Source organism: Vipera berus (genome assembly GCF_964194415.1).
Source record: "Vipera berus genome assembly, chromosome: Z".
Classification (NCBI taxonomy): Eukaryota; Metazoa; Chordata; class Lepidosauria; order Squamata; family Viperidae; genus Vipera; species Vipera berus.
The window spans coordinates 109,926,815-109,945,899 of record NC_138205.1 but is presented as its reverse complement, the minus strand read 5'-3'; the positions used below and the strand labels follow the sequence as shown (position 1 = coordinate 109,945,899).

General features: G+C 40.3%; 1 protein-coding gene across 6 annotated transcripts in view; it reads right to left on the bottom strand.

Moving 5' to 3' along the window:
- Positions 1–19,085, bottom strand: part of CDK14 (cyclin dependent kinase 14) — a 289,922-nt gene that overhangs the window by 232,836 nt on the left and 38,001 nt on the right. The window contains exon 3 of one of the 6 annotated variants that reach the window (XM_081344350.1): positions 121–169. The exons of the other annotated variants lie outside the window; for them this stretch is intronic. The gene's annotated coding sequence lies outside the window, so the exon portion shown is untranslated. The remainder of the gene's footprint in view (positions 1–120; positions 170–19,085) is intronic. 6 annotated transcript variants of the gene reach the window in all.

The window sequence follows — 19,085 nt, the reverse complement described above, 5'->3', positions numbered from 1 at the left end:
CATAGTGAAGAAAAAGTTGAGAACCACTGATTTAGTCTATATAATTTTCATTTCTAAATGTATACATAAATTTGCTACATTCAAAACTCATGTTCCTGATCTTTATTTTTCAATCTGTACCTAGTTTTCTGCTGATTTCATTCAGAGTCCTCAGAGTTCATCATTTTAACTGTTGAACAGATAAAAAAGCTAAATACAAATGAATGGTAATAACACAATAAAAAAAGATTTATACCATAAGCCACCAATGTAGGTTGAATTCATTAGTGACTTTTCTCAATTTCATACTTTTCTCCTAAAACTTACATCAAAGTTTTAAACACCAGCCACTGCCTAACCTTTTTAAAATTGTAGATCAAAACTTTTGATGCATCACTGCAAAAGACTTCTAATTGCAAGATTAGGATTATTCTTTTGATAAATAAAGCGTTTTCACAGGGTAACCATTTTCACTGCAAAATGTCATTTGGTTTTTTTGGGCTAAAAATGTTCAGGAGTTTAAAGTCAAATTAATATCAAGGTGCAAAATGGCATTTAAGGAATTAGCTTTTGTGTAAACTAATTGTAATATAATATTTAAAAGTTATTCAGATTTATAAACTAAGCAATGCTAATAACTCTACAAAGTAGGTCAGTACGTTCTTTACCCAAAAAGCAAGTGCCTAAGAAAATAGAAATAGACTTTGCTGGTTGACACAGTTCCTTTAATCATTTGTATTTCATTTTAACATACAAATAAAAAGTAATAATAAAATATTAAATGCAATCTATGCAAGCAGGTAGGGAGGACTAGCTTAGAATTCCCTTCATCATGCCATTGTTATGATTTGTCACACAGCCAGATGTTCAGAGTGGATTTGGCATTTTTGTCTGCCTATCGAGTTCTTCCCAAGGACCTGGGATATGCAAATGTTGATGATTGATGGTATTACAGATATTGTCATAGGATGAACTTGTTTCAAGTAAAACTGTCTTTTACAACTGATTTGTCAATGTCGATGGTGTTCAAGTTCAATTTGGGGGGAATTGCCCCCAAGGTGCCTATTACAATTGGTACAATCTTTACTTTTTTATGACAGTCATTGTCACAGTCTATTATTGTTTGCAGATCTTTGTATTTTGTTATCTTCTCCCATTCCTTCTCTTCTATTCTGTTGTCTCCAGGTACCGCTACAGACTTTTTTGTCTTTCTTATTGACAATTGTTACGTAACTGTAACTGTCTTTTTCTTTAATTTAGCTGTCTCTTTTGACTTTCTCTTTTATTCTGCTGTCTCCAGGTACTGCCACATCTACTATCCAGATTTTTTTGTCTTTCTTGTTGGTCTTATCAGTTATAATTTCAGCTGGTTTAGTTGATTTTGCTATAACTGGTTTAGTTATAACTTTATAATTTTAGTTGGTTTGTTTCTTGTAGTGAGCTGTGCTTATATTTGATATAACAGTATTAGCACCTTTTAATGCTTGCATTTACTGTTTCTTTGGAGCAAGCTTCAACTTGTTTTGTTGTTTTTGTGCTGTTCTAAATGCTCAGTTATTATGTTTCATTGCATAGTAAGCCAGATTTTAGACTGGATTTGGCATTTTTGTTTACCTATCAAGTCCTTCCCAAGAACCTGGGATAGGCAGATCTAGATGTCTAATGGCGTTACAATATCATTGCAGGATATAAGCTGTTCCAAGTAAAGCTGCCTTTTGAAATTGACTGATGTTGATTTGATAAACACTGATGGTGTTCAAGAGGTGCTCCTGTTGTTTTTGGCATTACACCCAAGACTTTATTTTGCCACAGCCATTCTATTTCTATTTGTAAGTCTTTGTATTTTGTTATCTTCTTCAATACTTTCTCTTCTATTCTGTTATCTCCAAGTACTGCCAGATCTACTATGCAAACTTTATCTTTCTTATAGAAAATTAAGTTGGGGGGTGCTATGTGACAAGTGCCTGTCTGTTTGAATTCTAAAGTCCCAAAGCATTTAGCTTCTTCATTTTCTATGAATTTCTCTATTTTATGGTCCCATCAGTTCTTGCTTACAGGGAAATGATATTTCTTGCAGATCTTCCAAGATACCATTGTTGCTACTTTGTCATGCTGTTGCTTGTAGCCAGTCTTTGCGATCTTCTTGCAGCAGCTAACCGGGTGGTCCATTGTTTCAACTTCTTTACATAGACAGCACTTATTGTCTGTTGTTGTCTTCTCAATTCTGGCTTTGTATTCATTTGTTCTTAAGGCTTGATCTTGTGCAGCCCTCTGTGTCTCTCTTCAACTCTTCTGCTCTTAGCCATGCCATCTTCTGTTATTATCTACTTTCCCTACTACTTTATTTTTATAAATATTTTATTAATTTTCTAATTTTACAGTCAAATACTTAATAAACAACGTGTTGTCTGGGTCCATTAGTAATTTAGTGGTCTATATTAACTTCTTCAGTCTAGATCCAATATCACACCATCAAATGTTTCCTCTCTTCTTCCGATAGTACCTGTTTTCCCACATTAGGCAAATACAATTCTTCTTGTTATTAGTAAATATATAATTGAGTATCAACATCTTTGTTACATTTTTCTGGTTTCCGGTTTTGATGTTGTGACAGGATGGGCAAAGGAAGATGGGGCTCCATCTTTCGCATTCAATTTCACCCTGCTGGAGGACCCTGGAAAGGGTCGAAAGTCATTCCATAGAGGCAACAAGCAAGATGGACACCCTCATTGATCATAGGGGGCGGCAGCCCTCCCGTTTGATCCAAGGAAGCCCTTTGATCCGGTGGGGAAAGACTGGCTACATTCGCGTAGCCAGTCCTAAGCTACTGACAACAGAAGACAATAAGCACCAACAAGCAACATTACCGCAAAGTGCATGAAACTGGGTGAGACCTGATCCTCGCTTTATGATTTTAAGACCTCTTCCTGAAAAACTGCCCAAAGCAGGATGAGAGAGGAAAGATAAATTTCTGCCCCATTCCCTCAGGAAAAGAAAACCGGCAATTTAATTACTTGGGGGAAATGCAGAAGACTATAAAATTAAGTTTGAATTTATATTTCTCATTGGAGAGAAAAATCTGAATTTCACTTATATTTCCTTAGGGGAGGTTTAAGAAAGGATTTAATAATTTAATAATTTAATTTAATAATTTGATTTCTATACCGCCCTTCTCCCGAAGGACTCAGGGCGGTGAACAGGGCAATACACAATAAAAATATTATACAAAAATTAAAAAGCCATTAAACATTATGCCCTTAAAATTAATACATATTACAATTAAAACTATTTATAAAAACCCAACCCCATCCTGTCAGACCAGGCCAGCTTGTTCGAAAAAGAAAGTTTTGAGATCGCGCCGGAAGGAGCGAAGGTCGAGGGCCATCCGGAGCTCAACCGGTAAGCTGTTCCAAAGGTCTGGCGCGCCCACAGAGAACGCTCTCCCCCTGGGGGTCACCAATCGGCATTCTTTGATCGGCGGCACCCTGAGGAGGCCCTCTCTGTGGGAGCGCACTGGACGGAGGGAAGTTGACGCCGGCCGCAGGTGTTGCCGTAGGTAATCCGGACCCATGCCATGAAGGGCTTTGTAAGTCATCACTAACACCTTGAACCTCACCCGGAGAGCAACCGGTAGCCAATGCAGCTCGCGGAGCAAAGGTGTAACATGGGAGTATCGGGAAACTCCCAAGACAACTCGCGCGGCTGCATTCTGTACCAGCTGGAGTCTCCGGGTGGACCTCAAGGGCAGCCCCATGTAGAGAGCATTACAGTAGTCTAGACGAGAGGTCACGAGCGCATGAGTGACTGTGCGCAAGGCATCCCGGTCTAGATAGGGCCGCAACTGGCGCACCAGGCGAACCTGGGCAAAGGCCCCCCTAGTCACAGCTCCAATATGCTCTTCCAAAGAGAGCTGTGAATCTAGAAGGACCCCCAAGTTGCGGGCCCTATCTACGGGGGGTAATAGCTCACCCCCCATGGCCAATGATGGGATAATTGGAATTTCCCGGGATGCCGGCACGAACAGCCACTCAGTCTTGTCAGGGTTGAGTCGAAGCCTGTTCCTCCCCATCCAGACCTGGACCGCCTCCAGGCAACGGGACATCACGTCGAGGGCATCGCTGGGGTGGTTTGGGGTAGAAATAAAAAGTTGGGTATCATCAGCATATTGGTGATACCCAACTCCAAAACCACGAATGATCTCACCCAGCGGCTTCATATAGATGTTGAACAGGAGAGGCGAGAGAACCGATCCCTGAGGAACTCCACAAATGAGAGGTCTCAAGGTCGATCTCTGCCCCCCTGCCAACACCGACTGCGAACGTCCCAGAAGGTAAGAGGAGAACCACTGGAGAACTGTGCCTCCCACTCCTAACCCTCTGAGACGCCGCAGCAGGATACCATGGTCGATGGTATCAAAAGCCGCTGAGAGGTCTAAAAGGACTAGGACAGAGGAGCAACCTCTGTCCCGAGCCCGCCAGAGATCATTCGCCAGCGCGACCAATGCCGTCTCCGTGCTGTACCCGGGCCTGAAACCCGATTGGTACGGGTCTAGGTAGTCAGCTTCATCCAAGAACAAAGGGAGCTGCTGCGCCACCACGCTCTCAACAACCTTCGCCAAAAAGCGAAGGTTGGAGACCGGACGATAGTTGTTTAAAATTGCTGGGTCCAAGGCAGGCTTCTTGAGGAGGGGTCTCACCACCGCCTCCTTCAAGGCGGAGGGAAAACTACCCTGACTCAAAGAGGCAGTAATCACTGCCTGGAGCCAGCCTCGTGTCCCATCCCGGGCTGCATCAGTCAGCCAGGATGGGCACGGGTCCAACAAACACGTGGTGGAGCTCAGCTTCCCCATGATCTTGTCCACTTCTTCAGGAGTCACAGGATCGAACTCTTCCCAGATTAAATCGACAAGGCCGCTCGTATCCTCTTCGTCAGACTCTGCCCAGTCGGAGTCCAAACCGGTCCGGATCCGAGCGATTTTGTCCGACAGAAATCGGCTAAATTCCTCGGCTCGACCCTGCAAGGGTTCCTCCCTCACCTCCTGATTAAGAAGAGAGCGAGTTACCCTAAACAGGGCGGCCGGGCGATTATCTGCGGACGCGATGAGGGTGGCAAAGTGGTTAGACCTTGCCACCCTCAACGCTGCGAGATAAGTTCTCGTAAATGACCTTAGTCGTAACCGGTCGGATTCGGATCGGCTGGACCTCCAACAGCTCTCTAGGCCCCGTCTCCGACGCTTCATCTCACGGAGCTCCATGGAGAACCATGGGGCCCGTTGGGATCTGCGTCGGGTCAAGGGCCGCATGGGTACAACTTGGTTGAGTGCCTCTGTGGCTGCCCTTTCCCAGGCTTCCACTTGGGCATCGACCGAGCTGTGAGCAAAGGAGGCAGGTGGGGGCCCAAGCGCCGTTTGGAACCGCTCAGGGTCCATAAGGCGTCTAGGGCGGAACCATCTTGTTGGCTCACCAACTCCACGGCAGGGAGTGGTAAAACGGAAGACCATCCGCAGGAGATGATGATCGGTCCATGACAGGGGTGAATTAATTGGGGAACCCCCCCCCAAGATCATCCAACCACCGTCCGGATAGAAAAACCAGATCGAGCGTGTGACACCCCCCGTGAGTTGGGCCCAGAATAACCTGCTTCAGGTCCATGGCCGTCATGGAAGCCATGAACTCCCGAGCTAACTCAGATGCTCCCCCCAGGGATGGTAAGTTGAAGTCACCCAAAACTATAAGTTTGGGGAACTCAACCACCAACCCTGAGAGGATATTGAGAAGCTCAGGCAGGGCTGCTGCCACGTGTCTAGGTGAAACGTACACCAGCAGCAAGCCCAACTGAGCTCTGGGACCACATCTCAGGAGGAGGGACTCACACCCGGCTATCTGGACTGTGGTGGCCTCCCACGGACATAGGGTCTCCCTCACAACAACTGCCACTCCACCGCCCCTACCCTGAGCCCTAGGCTGGTGCAGCACCCGGAAACCTGATGGGCTAAGATCAACCAGGGGGACTCCGCCCTCTGGGCCCAACCAGGTCTCCGTGATGCAAGCCAGGTCCGCATGCTCCTCCTCAATCAGATCACGAATGAGAGGTGCTTTATTCATAACGGACCTGGCATTGAAATACACGAGCCTGAGCTCAGGTGGCTGCACATCCTCGCTCCCGGTACCACGTGCTGAAATCAGAGGGTCGGAGCGCATCACCGCTTGAAGACAGCGGGGACGCACCCCCGGGAATTGATGTGGCCCTCTGTTCCTACACCTGTGGCCATTCCCAACCGCCGTGGGAATAGATAATCCCACACCCCGCCCCGGGGCCCCGTAGGCCCCCAGCCCAACTCCCACCACGGCGCGATCAATCCCTGACCTGGTCTGAGAAATGGTTGGCGGAACCCCCCTAGTTTCCAACCGAACCGGTAAACCCACCCCCCTCCCTAACCCCTCAAAACATTTAGCTAAAAAACACACCAGGGGCCTCTTGTTAAATTTGAAAGAGAGGCTCCTGTCCCTGCCCAACCATCTCTCGGGGTCCCAATAATTGGGCCCGTCATCAAGAGGTCCGATGGAAAGGCAGGCGGGTCGCACCCAGGAGAGGGGGGCACCCCTGAGCGCCAGTAGGGCTGTGCTGGAGTAAGATAAAACCATTAGTCCGGGGGAGTCCAGTCAGGCAGTCCATCAGTCAAAAGTTGGAAAGCTGAAAAGCTGGTCAAGAATGTCCAAGGTCAAGAGTGTCCAATTCACCAGCTCCCTGCCACTGAGCTGGGTACCAATCAGATGACTCCGAAATAGAACAGGCACCTCCCTCTCACGAAGGGCCCAGATCTACCATGGGATGGACAAATACCAACTCAGAAAGGCATACCTCCCTAGATCTCTCACCTCTAGGGAGGCAGCAGATGGTAGTTGGTTGGTATAGATGATAACATATACGAGCCGCCCTCTCACAGAGGCTCGTCCAAGACCTTCTTGCTTCAGTAGGGACCATAGAGGGAGAAAGAGCAGCAGTTATCAGGGTTAACTTGAGGGTAACCATAGTTAGGTTGGAGAGCAGAGTTCATCTCAAGGCGGGAAGAGCAAAGCGGGGAGAGCAGGAGACGCCGGACGGCAGATCGATGGACCCCGATGCAGGGGGCTGAAAACCAGAGGCAAAAAGCACGTCGCCCAGCCAGCCACACACAGCACCAGAAGTCAGGCAATCCCACGCCAGCCGCAGGCCTCCCCGGTCGAAAACAGGCCAAAATAACTTCAAACAATCCTCCACAGACCGTGCAGAGGCCACGAGCCTGCAAAACGCTCCCCATTCCGCTCGCTGTCGATCACTCCACCGTTCTATCCCAACGCCGAGTCAGTCACCATTTCAGCAAACAGGTATATCGGAGGCCACTCTAGGCCGCAGCTCTATCGGCCCCGAGGATCCACCATTCGGAGCCCTCCAAGCCGCGGCTCCTCCCAGCTCCACCAGGGCCTCCGAGATGAAGACACCGAAGCTTAGTTGGAAAATGGAGGGCTGCAACTCCAACAACATGCCGCCTCTTCTCTCTCTCAGATCAATCGACTCTCCGAGCCACGACACAGAATAAAAACATCTTCGCGGGCTCGCAGGAACCCCAGAAGACCAGTAAGGACGCCAAAACTGGAAACATTCCACGGAGCTCAGCCCAGCACCTCCGCCATCCTGGGCATGATTGATAAGTTGGTTGGATAATCTGGAGCTCCAATAATAATTAACTGAAACTTCCTACGTTTTCAAACAGATTTCTATAAAGGCTATTTACAAAAAATAAAATGGATGTTCCATATTTAGCTCTAAATGGTAAAAAAAACCATCCTTAACATCTGTCTCCAGAAGCCTCAGTTTGATATACCACCAAGAATATAGTGATGAATCACAGAAATTAATTGTCTCCATGTTGAAATTAATACAAGAAACAATTGCCTTAGCTCGTGATGAGATCAAAAATAACATAAAGGAGATAAAAGAACCTTTTTCTAATTTAAATCTACAAACCCCAAAAATAACCAGAGAGAAGGAACTAGCAACCCAGAAAACAGAAGGAAAACTAGTGAAAGCTGACCCAAAGATGGAGGACTCAAAGGAAAAAAACTAACAGCCAGACTCAGACAAATGAAGAATTAGAAGACATAGCGATAATATTGGAAATGGAAAAGGCATTTTATCAACCAAGATTTCAGAGCATACTGGGGGATAAAGAAGGAAAGCTGATGGAATGGAAGAGTTGTTACCAGAACTGTGGGGAATTGGAGAAGGAAGGAGGCTGTTTAATGAATATCAATGGCTAACTCTTCCAAAAATACTTTAACTAAATTGTTTCTTTTGCTCCAAATAATATGTATAAACTTATTTGATGATCCAAATGCACTGACTTGGAAAATCAGTTGGCAAAGGAAGAAAGCTAGAGTAAAACTGAAGAAAACAGAAGCTTTGACCTACTAGAGGGGATATTATATTATCAATTAGATGTTTGAATATGGTTAAAAATAGTTTGCTAGAAATAGAAATATTATTATAACTAGATAGATAAGCTTGGTAATCAGAGTATCATATTTTGGCATGAAAGGGGAAATAAGAAAATGTTAAGAAGTTTGAATAAGGGAAGCTTTTGGTTATCCAAATATAACTTGTATAGTTTTGAAACTATGATTGGGATATTTTGAACATGGATGGGAAATTAAAACTGAAAAAACCCCAAAAGTAGGATACTGACTGAATAAATGGATATTGAGTACAAATGCAATTAAGATATGTTTTGGTTAGAAAAGATATTTTAAACTGATATCATTGATATTATTAGAAAACTGTAATAAATGCTGATATTCAACTGTATAGCTATTAATAACAGTAAGAATTGTATTTGCTTAATGTGGAAAAATGTTTATTACCGGAAGAAGAGAGGAGATATTGGATGGTGTAATATTGGATTTAGTTTGAAGAAGCTTATATGAACCACAGAATTATTAATGGACCTAGTCGACATGTTGTCTATTAAGCACTTGTTTGTAAAAATAGTAAATTAATAAAATATTTATTAAAAAAATCTTTGTTACATTTTTCTGATATCAATGTCAGTTTAAGATATCTTTTCTAACCAAAACATTACTTAATTGCATTTATTTATTTATTTATTTATTGATGGGATTTATATCCCGCCCTATCTCCCGAAGGACTCAGGGCGGCTAACAACAAAACATATAATAAGTACAGAAATCAAGATAAAAATAAAATTGAAATCATCTGTGCAATAAATTAAAATTAAAAATTAAAAAATAAATTAAAAATTCTAAATATAATTAATTAAAATGCCTGTCAGTCCAGGTCAGCCTGGTGGAACAGGAGTGTTTTGAGGCCGCGGCGAAAGGATTGGAGATTTTGGGCCATCCGAAGCTCAGGGGGGAGCTGATTCCATAGGGCTGACGCTCCCACAGAGAAGGCCCTTCCCCTGGGGGTCGCCAGCCGACATTGCCTAGCTGACGGTACCCTGAGGAGGCCTTCTCTGTGTGAGCGTATTGGACGATGGGAATTTGTTCCCGGCAGCAGATGGTCCTGCAAGTATCCCGGGCCCAAGCCATGTAGGGCTTTAAAGGTAAGTACCAGCACCTTAAATCTCACCCGGAGGGCAACTGGTAGCCAATGCAGCTCACGCAGGAGGGGTGTAATATGGGAGTATCGGGGTGCTCCCATCACAACCCGTGCAGCTGCATTCTGCACCAGCTGAAGCCTCCGGGTGGTCTTCAAGGGCAGCCCCATGTAGAGAGCATTACAGTAATCTATACGGGAGGTAACGAGTGCGTGGGTGACTGTACGTAGGGCATCTCGGCATATTTAGGGCACTAAATATCCATATGTTCGATCAGTATCCTGTTTTTGCTTTTTTAAAAAAAAATAATTTCTCATCAGTGTTCAAAATGTCCCTATTGTTTATAATTCCAAAGTAAGTTATATTTGGATAACCAAAAGTTTTCATTCAAACTTCTTAGCATTTTCCTGTTTCCCTTCTCATACCAAAATCTAATATTCTAATTTCAAATCTTATCTTTCTAGTTATAATAATACTTCTGTTTCTAGCAGTTATCTATTCTCCGCCATATTCAAACATGTAATTAATAGTATAATGTCCCATCTAATGGGTCAAAATCTCTATTTTCTTCAGTTTTACTAATTTTCTTCCTTTGCCAACTAACCATCCAAGTTCTTCCTCTATTTTTGTGTATATTGTTTGGAATAAAAAACACCATTTGTTTAAAGTATTTTTGGAAGAACACTCAGCCCATTGATATTCATTAAACAGCCTCCCTCTTTCTCAAATTTCCCACAGTTCTCCTAACAGTTCTATCTTCCATTCAATCAGTTCTTCTTCCTTTTCCTCAAATGTGTTCTGAAATCTTGGTTGGTAAGATGTTTTTTCCATTTTCAATATTATCACTACATCTTCTAGTTCCTCAGTTGTCTGAGTCTCTGTCTGTTAGTTCCTTCCTTTAGGTCCTCCATCTTTGGATCTGCTTCCTCTAGTTTTCCTTCTAGTTCCTGGGTTGGTAGTTCCTTCTTTGTAGTCATTTCCTGGGTTTTAAATTTATATTAGAAAATTGTTCTTTTATCTCCTTTGTGTCATTTTTAGCCTCATCATGAGCTAAAGCAATTGTCTCTTGTATTGATTTCAACATGGAGAAAATTTCTTTCTGATCTTCATCCATATTTTCTTGGTGGTATATCAAACTGAAGACTTTGGAGACAGGTGTTAGGGATGGTTTTTTACCCTTTAAAGCTGAGTAAGGAACATCCATTTTATTTTTTAAGGTGGTCTTTATAGTAAAAATTGTTCATCAATCAAAGATGTATACCGTAATCCAAAATATTTCCATCATCTCAAGCAATGATGTGTGTTTCTCCTGCAGGGAAATAGTTCCACAACACAGCTCTGAAAGTCAGTTAATGTTTATATTTGTAGTTCAGGCCGGCAGGTTTCGAAGTAGTTCATCATCTCTGCTACACCGATAAGCAGCCCAAGAGGGGTTTTTTTTCCTCCTTTTCCCAGCTGAAGTCTTCAAAAGTGTAAGTTTCCAAGGACAGCAAGAGTCTTATCTGAATCTGGGCTTCAAGCCAAGTTTTCTTTGAGCATAACAAATTGTAGTGCTCTAATTCGCCACTAGATGTCATTAACAGTTTTCCAGCTTTTTAAATCCAAACTTATATTACAGTGATGGCGAACCTTTTAGAGACCGAGTGCCCAAACTGCAACCCCAAACCCACTTATGTACCGTCGGGGTGCCGGGTGAGCGTGGCCCATTGGGTGGGCATGTCTGCAGTGGAACGGCAGACTGGGTGAGACTAAAAAGTTCAATCAATCAATTCCAACTTTGTGAGATTTTTTTCCCCGCAAGAAGTTGAAATTGATTGATTGATTGATTGATTGAACCTTTTTTTTGGCACACGGTGGCAGAGGCCTAAAGCAAAAAGGTTTTATAAAACCCAGATTAAGGCCTAGGACTGGGACAACAGCGCGCGTGCCTACAGAGGCCTCTGTGTGCCACCTGTGGCACGTGTGTCATAGGTTTGCCACCACGGTTATATAACAAGCTTTTCAAGTCTCTTTTTAAAAAAAAAGTCTCAAAAGCACTTTTACTCCCCAAATTTCAAAGCCATATATGTCTATTAATTCCAACTTAGTCTTTTAGTTTTCTGTTTTCCCCCTAAGCAATTAATTTGCCGCTTTTCTTTCCCTGAGCGAATGGGGTGGAAATTTCCCATCCCTCTCTCATCAGGGAGGATATTTTGGGCAATTTTTTCCAGGAAAAAAGTCAGAGTCATAGAGAGGATAGGGTCTCACCTAGTTTCATCCACGTTGCTGAAAAGTTGCTCGTTGATGCTTATTGTCTTTGATAGACAGCAGCTTCTGACTGGCTACATAAATGTAGCCACTCTCTCACCCACTGGCTTGGAGGGCTTCCTCCGATCAAACAGGACCGCTGCCCTCCCACGATCAACAAGGGTCCCCTCCTTGTCGCCTCTACGGGGCAACTTTCAACCCTTTCCAGGGTCTCCAACGGGGCAAAATTGAATGCAAAAGACAGAGCCCATCTTCCTGCGCACGTTCCGCCGCAACGTTAAATCAGAAGCTCCCTGCTTTTTAATGTACTGGCCATGTAATGCTTTGTCTTCCCATGCCTCCTTTCTTTTCTTCATTTGATCTTTCTTGTAGGCCAGTTATTCAGTATTGTTGACAGAGAAATTAATGCAATGACAAAATGCGCACACATTTTTTGCGGCTCCCAGTTTTTCCTTTTGTGAGGGAACCAGTTCCGAGTGGCTCTTTCACTGTTTCAGGTTGCTGACCCCTGTTCTAGATGCTCAGTTATTCTTTGTTTCAATTCTTCTATTTCTTTAGTTAAAGGTTATTTCTGAGAAAGAGGAGAGGGTGCTTAGTTTCCAAATGAAAATAATTATAGTTCTATATCTCTGCTAGATTCCTCTAATACCAACTCTCCCTTGTTTGACTCTACAGTCTAAGTTACTTCTGGCAAGGCTTTCATTTCTCTCCCCTGAGTAGACCTTTGCAGTTCTTTCAATTCTGCTCTGTGAATACTTTATTTCATATTATAAACTGATGTTGATCAGTTAGCCTCTGTTCTGTTATTTCTGATTCTGGATGTTGTTCTTTCCACAACTGATGCATTAATTTCAAATATCCTCTTCTTGTTGGACTTGATTTGTAACAAAAGATCATTATTTCTTTGTTTTCAATCACTGTACATTTGCAACTGATAAACAACTTTCCTTCCAGTAGTTCTACAGTTGCTGGCCCTGATTGTTCAGACAATAGTCCTCAGTCCTGTAGCCCATTTTTCACCAGATGTCCAGGAACTCCAACATCTAGCACGGTCCTTGTTAACATGGGTGACAACCAAGCTGGTACAAATTTCTGTAATTTATGTCTTGCCATATTTTTTAAGGGAGAGACGGTCTTTCTCACTCCTGCTTGCGCAAAAACATCCCTCCCGCCCAGCCATCACTGCTACCACCACCAGTACTCAGAACCAGAACAGTTGAGGACCACTGTATTAAAGCTATCTAAGAACAAATGCATACGAAGCCAGAATAGGGAGTGTAGCAACAGGAAGCAAATTCCACCTCTAAAAAAGCAGCTGAAGAAACTACACCACTTAGTTAGCAGCTGCAAAAGAAGATGATACAGATGGACTACAAGCAGTGGCTTGACAAATTAGCAACAATGGTGCATTGGAAGATCTGCAAGAAATACCTCACCTAATGACAGCAAAAAAGACTGCGGGGATTGCCACTACTAAGCAATGTAGTTACATGACTTTCCACTTTGCAACCATGTTGCTTAACTACAAATATTCCAGTCCCAATTGCCATCATAACCCAAAGACTACTTCTATCTGCAGTCCAAATTTCTAAACCACCCTCCAATTGGGACTCCTGGCATGTTATTATTTGCTATCAATGGAAGCATATGACTATTTTATAGTTGTCTTGCTAATTTTTTATAATTCAAACTGTAAATAATTCAAGAATACATTATTACCTAAAACAATGAACCTTCTCACCTCAAAATTCATGTGAAATTTCTTCAAAAGTTCAAAAGGGAATCACCATAACACAAAACTACATCATTATTTATTTATTTATTTAGATTTATCATGTGAACTAATATTGCTCTTTGAGTATCTCATCTCCAACAATCAGCTGAACGTAACTATTTACAGACACAAAATAACATTTATTAAATTAAAATTCTCAATTCAAGGTAAATTATGAGCACTAGAACCCATGAAAATTGCCAAAGGAGAACCAATTTTGACAGTTTGGTAGTCCTGACATGAATTGGCTCAGATTTCAATCAAGTAATATTATATTGAGAAACGGCTCCAAAATCCTAAGATTCTCATTTAACAATAATTACAAAGGTCACTAGACTAAATTTCTTAAGTCATCTTATCAAATCATAAATTCACAACTCCACCTAATCAAGTGTGCTAAATATTCAACATATCAGCCAGGTAGGCCATATAGTTAGTGAGAGACTGGATATTTAAGTGCTGTACACTTTTGACATGCAGCATGGAAGAAACAGTTTACCTGTTAAGAGGATGGCCTTAAAAATTGGAAAAATAAATAAGAAATAAGTAATCTTGAGGTCATAATTCAAAGAACAAAAGGGCAAATGTAATGTGAGCGGGGGCAGGCAAGGGGGCGGGGGTAGTTTTGGGGCATTCGGTCTCTAAAAGGTTCAACATCACTGGGCTATAGAATACAAACACATCCGCCACAAACTGATCTCAACCCAAATCACCTTACCTTCCAGCAAATTTCAGAAATACAATATTCAAAGTGTGGACCATAAAACTGATTTTGATTCCAATAAAATTCAATTACTTTGGAAAGCAACAAACAACACACAAAGCCAAATTCAAACAGGAAAGAAACTTACAGTATATTCTTTTGAGATTTGATCATCTCAGAGCATGCTGATTTTGTCAAAAAAAATTAAAATTATAGTACATTTACAGCTATAAAGGGCCAAGGAAAGATGTTCAATGGCAGTGTAAATTATATATAAAATTCAATTGTTCCTGCCATGAACATAATGGAACATAATACAGAGCACTGTAATCAGATTTATATGTGTGTCCAATTTATATCACTGTGCTTGTATTCAAGAAACCTGAAACAGCAAACTAATAAAAAAAGAAATTTAACCAAAAAGAAATCCATAAATCTGTACAGAAACTCACTAAAACCATAAAACCACTAATTGCACCCATGTCAGAGACCCCATGCTTAGATCCCTATCCCAATACTTGGAAAAAGAGATCAATTTGACAGCCTTCTGAAAGGACATAGTAGAAGCCATTATTTGTCAGGAGAGAAGTTTTTCCATAGGAGAGATGCTATAACAGAGTTATCATATAATAAGGCATTCAATCTCCATGAGGGCTCTATATGTGAAGGTCATTGTGATCAATAAGAGCACCATGTAATTGTCTCTAATCAATGCACATTTAGCACATCTTTTATAGAAATCAGAAATACAGGCTGATGAAAACTAAAAATAAACGTGTACACAATTTGATTACTGATCATTTGAAATAATTTGCAATCTGACAAAGACAAAAAAGACAATTTAAAATAATCTTGCTCCCCCAGAACTGACCTTGGCATTAAGATAAAAACCTGAAACAGCTGGAGATGAATTTGGCTTAGTCTTGTGGAGGTGGACTCTTACTGACTTTTGTTTGAAACATAGCCTCCACCAAGGACTATTTATAATTATTACAAAATGGAGAAGGATCAGCCACAAACCTTGCTTGATTATAACCTCATACTTGAAACAATCTACAGTCACTGAGATGTCTATCTCCAGATTTAATAATTTACATGCCAACCATAAGTCACAAATTGAAACCCAAACTGCAACTGAAGAATTTATACTTCAGAATATAACAAAATTGGAAGATATTACTATTGAGACAGAGGAATATAAGCAACAACTATCCAAAGAACTGACAACTCTAAAGGTACAAGGAACTATCACTATGGCAAATAACCTTAAGGACCAAAAACAAACTATGAGAAAACTTAATACTCAACTTTTGACTCCATCAAAAGAGCCTATAACTTTAGAAGTATACTATGTACAAGATAGCGATGCTAACATAGAGGACGTGGAAGATCAACAAAGACAGTTTTCTGAAAGCCTGGATAGCCAAGCATTAATTACAAAATTGGATAAGAATCTTTACTTAAAGCAGATGAACCCAGACGGAAGAGGAATCCAGACCAAACTGAAGATAAAGTTTTTAGAGCAAATACAGAGACTAAAACTAACAGGGCAACAACATAAAGATTACAAATGGTTTGGTTTTACAAATGGTTTTGTGGATCACTGATGACTAGATGGCCTCCTTCGATTCAAATAACATGTATTGGAGCGAAGGGAGACCTGTCTGGCAATTAAAAGGCCTTGGTTTGGAAACCTATTGGCAAAAAGAGAAAGCCAAAGTTAGATTTAAAAAGTGAGTTCTTAGAGAACCATTAAAGGTTATCCTTTTAGTAATCAGTGATCTATTAGGATCTAAAATAGAAAATGTTTATGAGATAGAACTAGAATGTGTTTATGTATCTATTAGGCTTATTTTAGACATTATAATTTGTGCACTGACATAATGGAAATTTGGTTTATAGATCCCACTTGATGTTAAAATACATTTGATTATTCTATTTAAGAATTAAGAATTAGCTAAAATTTAAAACAGAATCTGGTTGTGTATAAATAGTTGTAGATTGATAAACATAGGCTGTGATCCTGTCAGTAACATGTGATGTATTAGGATGTGAAACAGATGATGTTTATTAGGTAGAACATAGCTACTAAGCCACTGCATACATATTAGATGCTATACTTTTTGCTGTAATGAAATAAGGGAAATTTGGGTTGTGAACATTATTTGGGATGTTAGGCTAAATTTGAATAATATAATTAAAATTAAAATTAGGTAAACTTTAATAACAGGACATAGATATATTTCAATGAAATTGAATTGACAAATTTTTCAACTGACCATGCTATTTCTAGAAATTTACTACTTTAAACTGGTTGTATGAAATGTTAAGAGAAATTGAGAAGGATGTTTTGATAATGTAACCTGAATTAGGTACTGAAAACTCTGTTACTGAATCTCTGATTACCCAGTCATCATGATGCTTTCTAAATATGTAGATTTTAACTGAAAAACCAATAAAACTTGTTGTTGTTTTAAAAAAGGACTGTCCTTCTCACTGCAAAACCCAACTTAGAAACTGCATGTGTTGTCATTCAGTGCCAGGCAAAGATCTTTTTATTCTCCATTAATTTTCCAGATTTCTGTGGCAATATATTAATTAATATATATTAATTAAACTGATCTGTATGTTAAGCTTTAGTAGCTAACATTATTAGTTCAACTGTACATTTCATTGTTTGGATATCTATTTTTATTCAAGTGTTACCATAAATCATCCTGGGAGCTGGCTAACAAAAAAAGCTGAAATATATTCAGTAAATAAATAAAACACTTTTCTGCTTTATCACTCAAATAAATGCATAAATTAATCAAAGAACATTTTCTGGATGATATCATTTATAATGATCACAATCACAATTTGGGTTTTGGAAAAATAGAAATTATCTATGTGAAAACAGACTAAATCTTCGTAATATGGAACTATTTTTCTGAATCTTATAAAAATGAGAAAAGAGAGATCACCATACTTGGACTTAATACAAAATTAGACTTTGTTAGAAATTTATTCTAAAAGCCTCCAGTATTTCACAAGATGAATGACATGATTAGGGTGTGTGTGTTTAAAAGAGGAGATTATTATTACAGAAACAGTTTGGTCCAATGATTAAGGTACCACACCAGTGGTGGAATTCAAATATGTGAGCAACCGGTTCTCTCTGTGGATGCTGCTTCCGGAAGTCCATTCTGGGCCTTGGCAACAAAAAATTAGCTACCGGTTCTGCCAAAGTGGTGCGAACCGGCTGAATCCCAACCACTGTACCACACTAAAACTTGGAGGCTGTGAGTTCTAGCCCTGCTTTAGCTATTAAAGCCAGCAGAAAGTCATTCTTCCTCAACTTAACTTGCCTCACAGAGTTGTGGGGAAAACAGGAGGAGGAAGATGTGTTGGCTATGTTTGCTGCCTTGAGTTATTTGTACAAATAATAAAGGCAAGATACAAATAAAAATAGAATGTTAAACAAACAATCAAATAATGGCCTACCAGAGCCCAATATAGTAGAGGATATTCCTAAAAAAAACCTATTATCCTAAACAAAACATTGTCAAATAGCAGTTTCTCCCAACTTGTTATTGGTCATAATTCTAATTAGTACAGATGCTAATTAAGTTAGCTAGTGAATCTGTGAATGCAGATCAACATATTTAGGGGACAAATGTTATCTTATGAAGGATACACTGTAATGGCAAGAATTTTAAAAATGGCGTTTTTTACCAAACTAAAAATCTCAAAATAATGAGATGTAAATACCTTCCATTTAGCTTTCTAGAGAGGGCATATTCTGTTCAGCATGAAAAGGTCAGCCTAACACAAAAAGACAGAGGGACAGACGTCTCAAGATAATTCTGCACTTCCTGGGCAAAAAAAGGGTTGGACTTATGTTTCTCAAGCAGCCTCAGGCTACATGGCAAATACTTTTGAAACTGGAAAAAGCTTTAAAAGCAAATTTGTGACAGAACACGGTACCATGCAGTTTAGAGAAAAGGTTTAAACACACAATTCCTCTGAGTAGCTGGAAGCCTTCAGGCATGTCTAACGTAGCATACTAAGTGGATTTCCAACTAAATGTTTATTTCCAAGTGATACTATTCCTTATTGCTTTCCTTAATTCTAGATTCTAGTATTAAATAAATTATTCAAATCCAGAACACTGGATTACTGAAAAGAAACTGTTTATCCATTCTGTAAAAAAAAAACTTCTGAAGAACAAAGGCTTGCATGTTACATTATCAATAAACAGCAAATTAAAATTTGTTTTATGTTTTCCTTTAAAAAAATATTCCTGGAAAAAAAAGATGTCTTATAGCTGGCAGAGTCTCTTCAGTAGAGTGGCCATATAACCAATGTGTCACAAAGAAGACATTCAACAAACTACTTTCAATTGCAATTTAACAGCAACAGAGTAAGCTAATAAAATATGTATTAATAGAATGCAATAGCCTCTCTGAATCACAACAGAACAGAAAACCATCTTTAATAACCCCACGAATTCATCTACTTGGTAACATGAAGACAATTATACTTCTTTTCTGTTCCATTGGTGATCAATATAATTCACTAGGGCAAATTCCATGTTTTATGTTTATTAATCTGTTTACATATTGATCTCACCAGGACAGGCTAAAGTGATTATTTATAAGTAGGACATAGCAGTGCATAAAAGTCCATTTAAACAAATTTCTCTCTTGTGTTAAATGATTTTATAATGATCATTTTCAGCTGAGTGGAATGAGACATTTCTCAATGACTTTTATGGCAGGGCAACCTAACTCCATAGTAACTTGTTT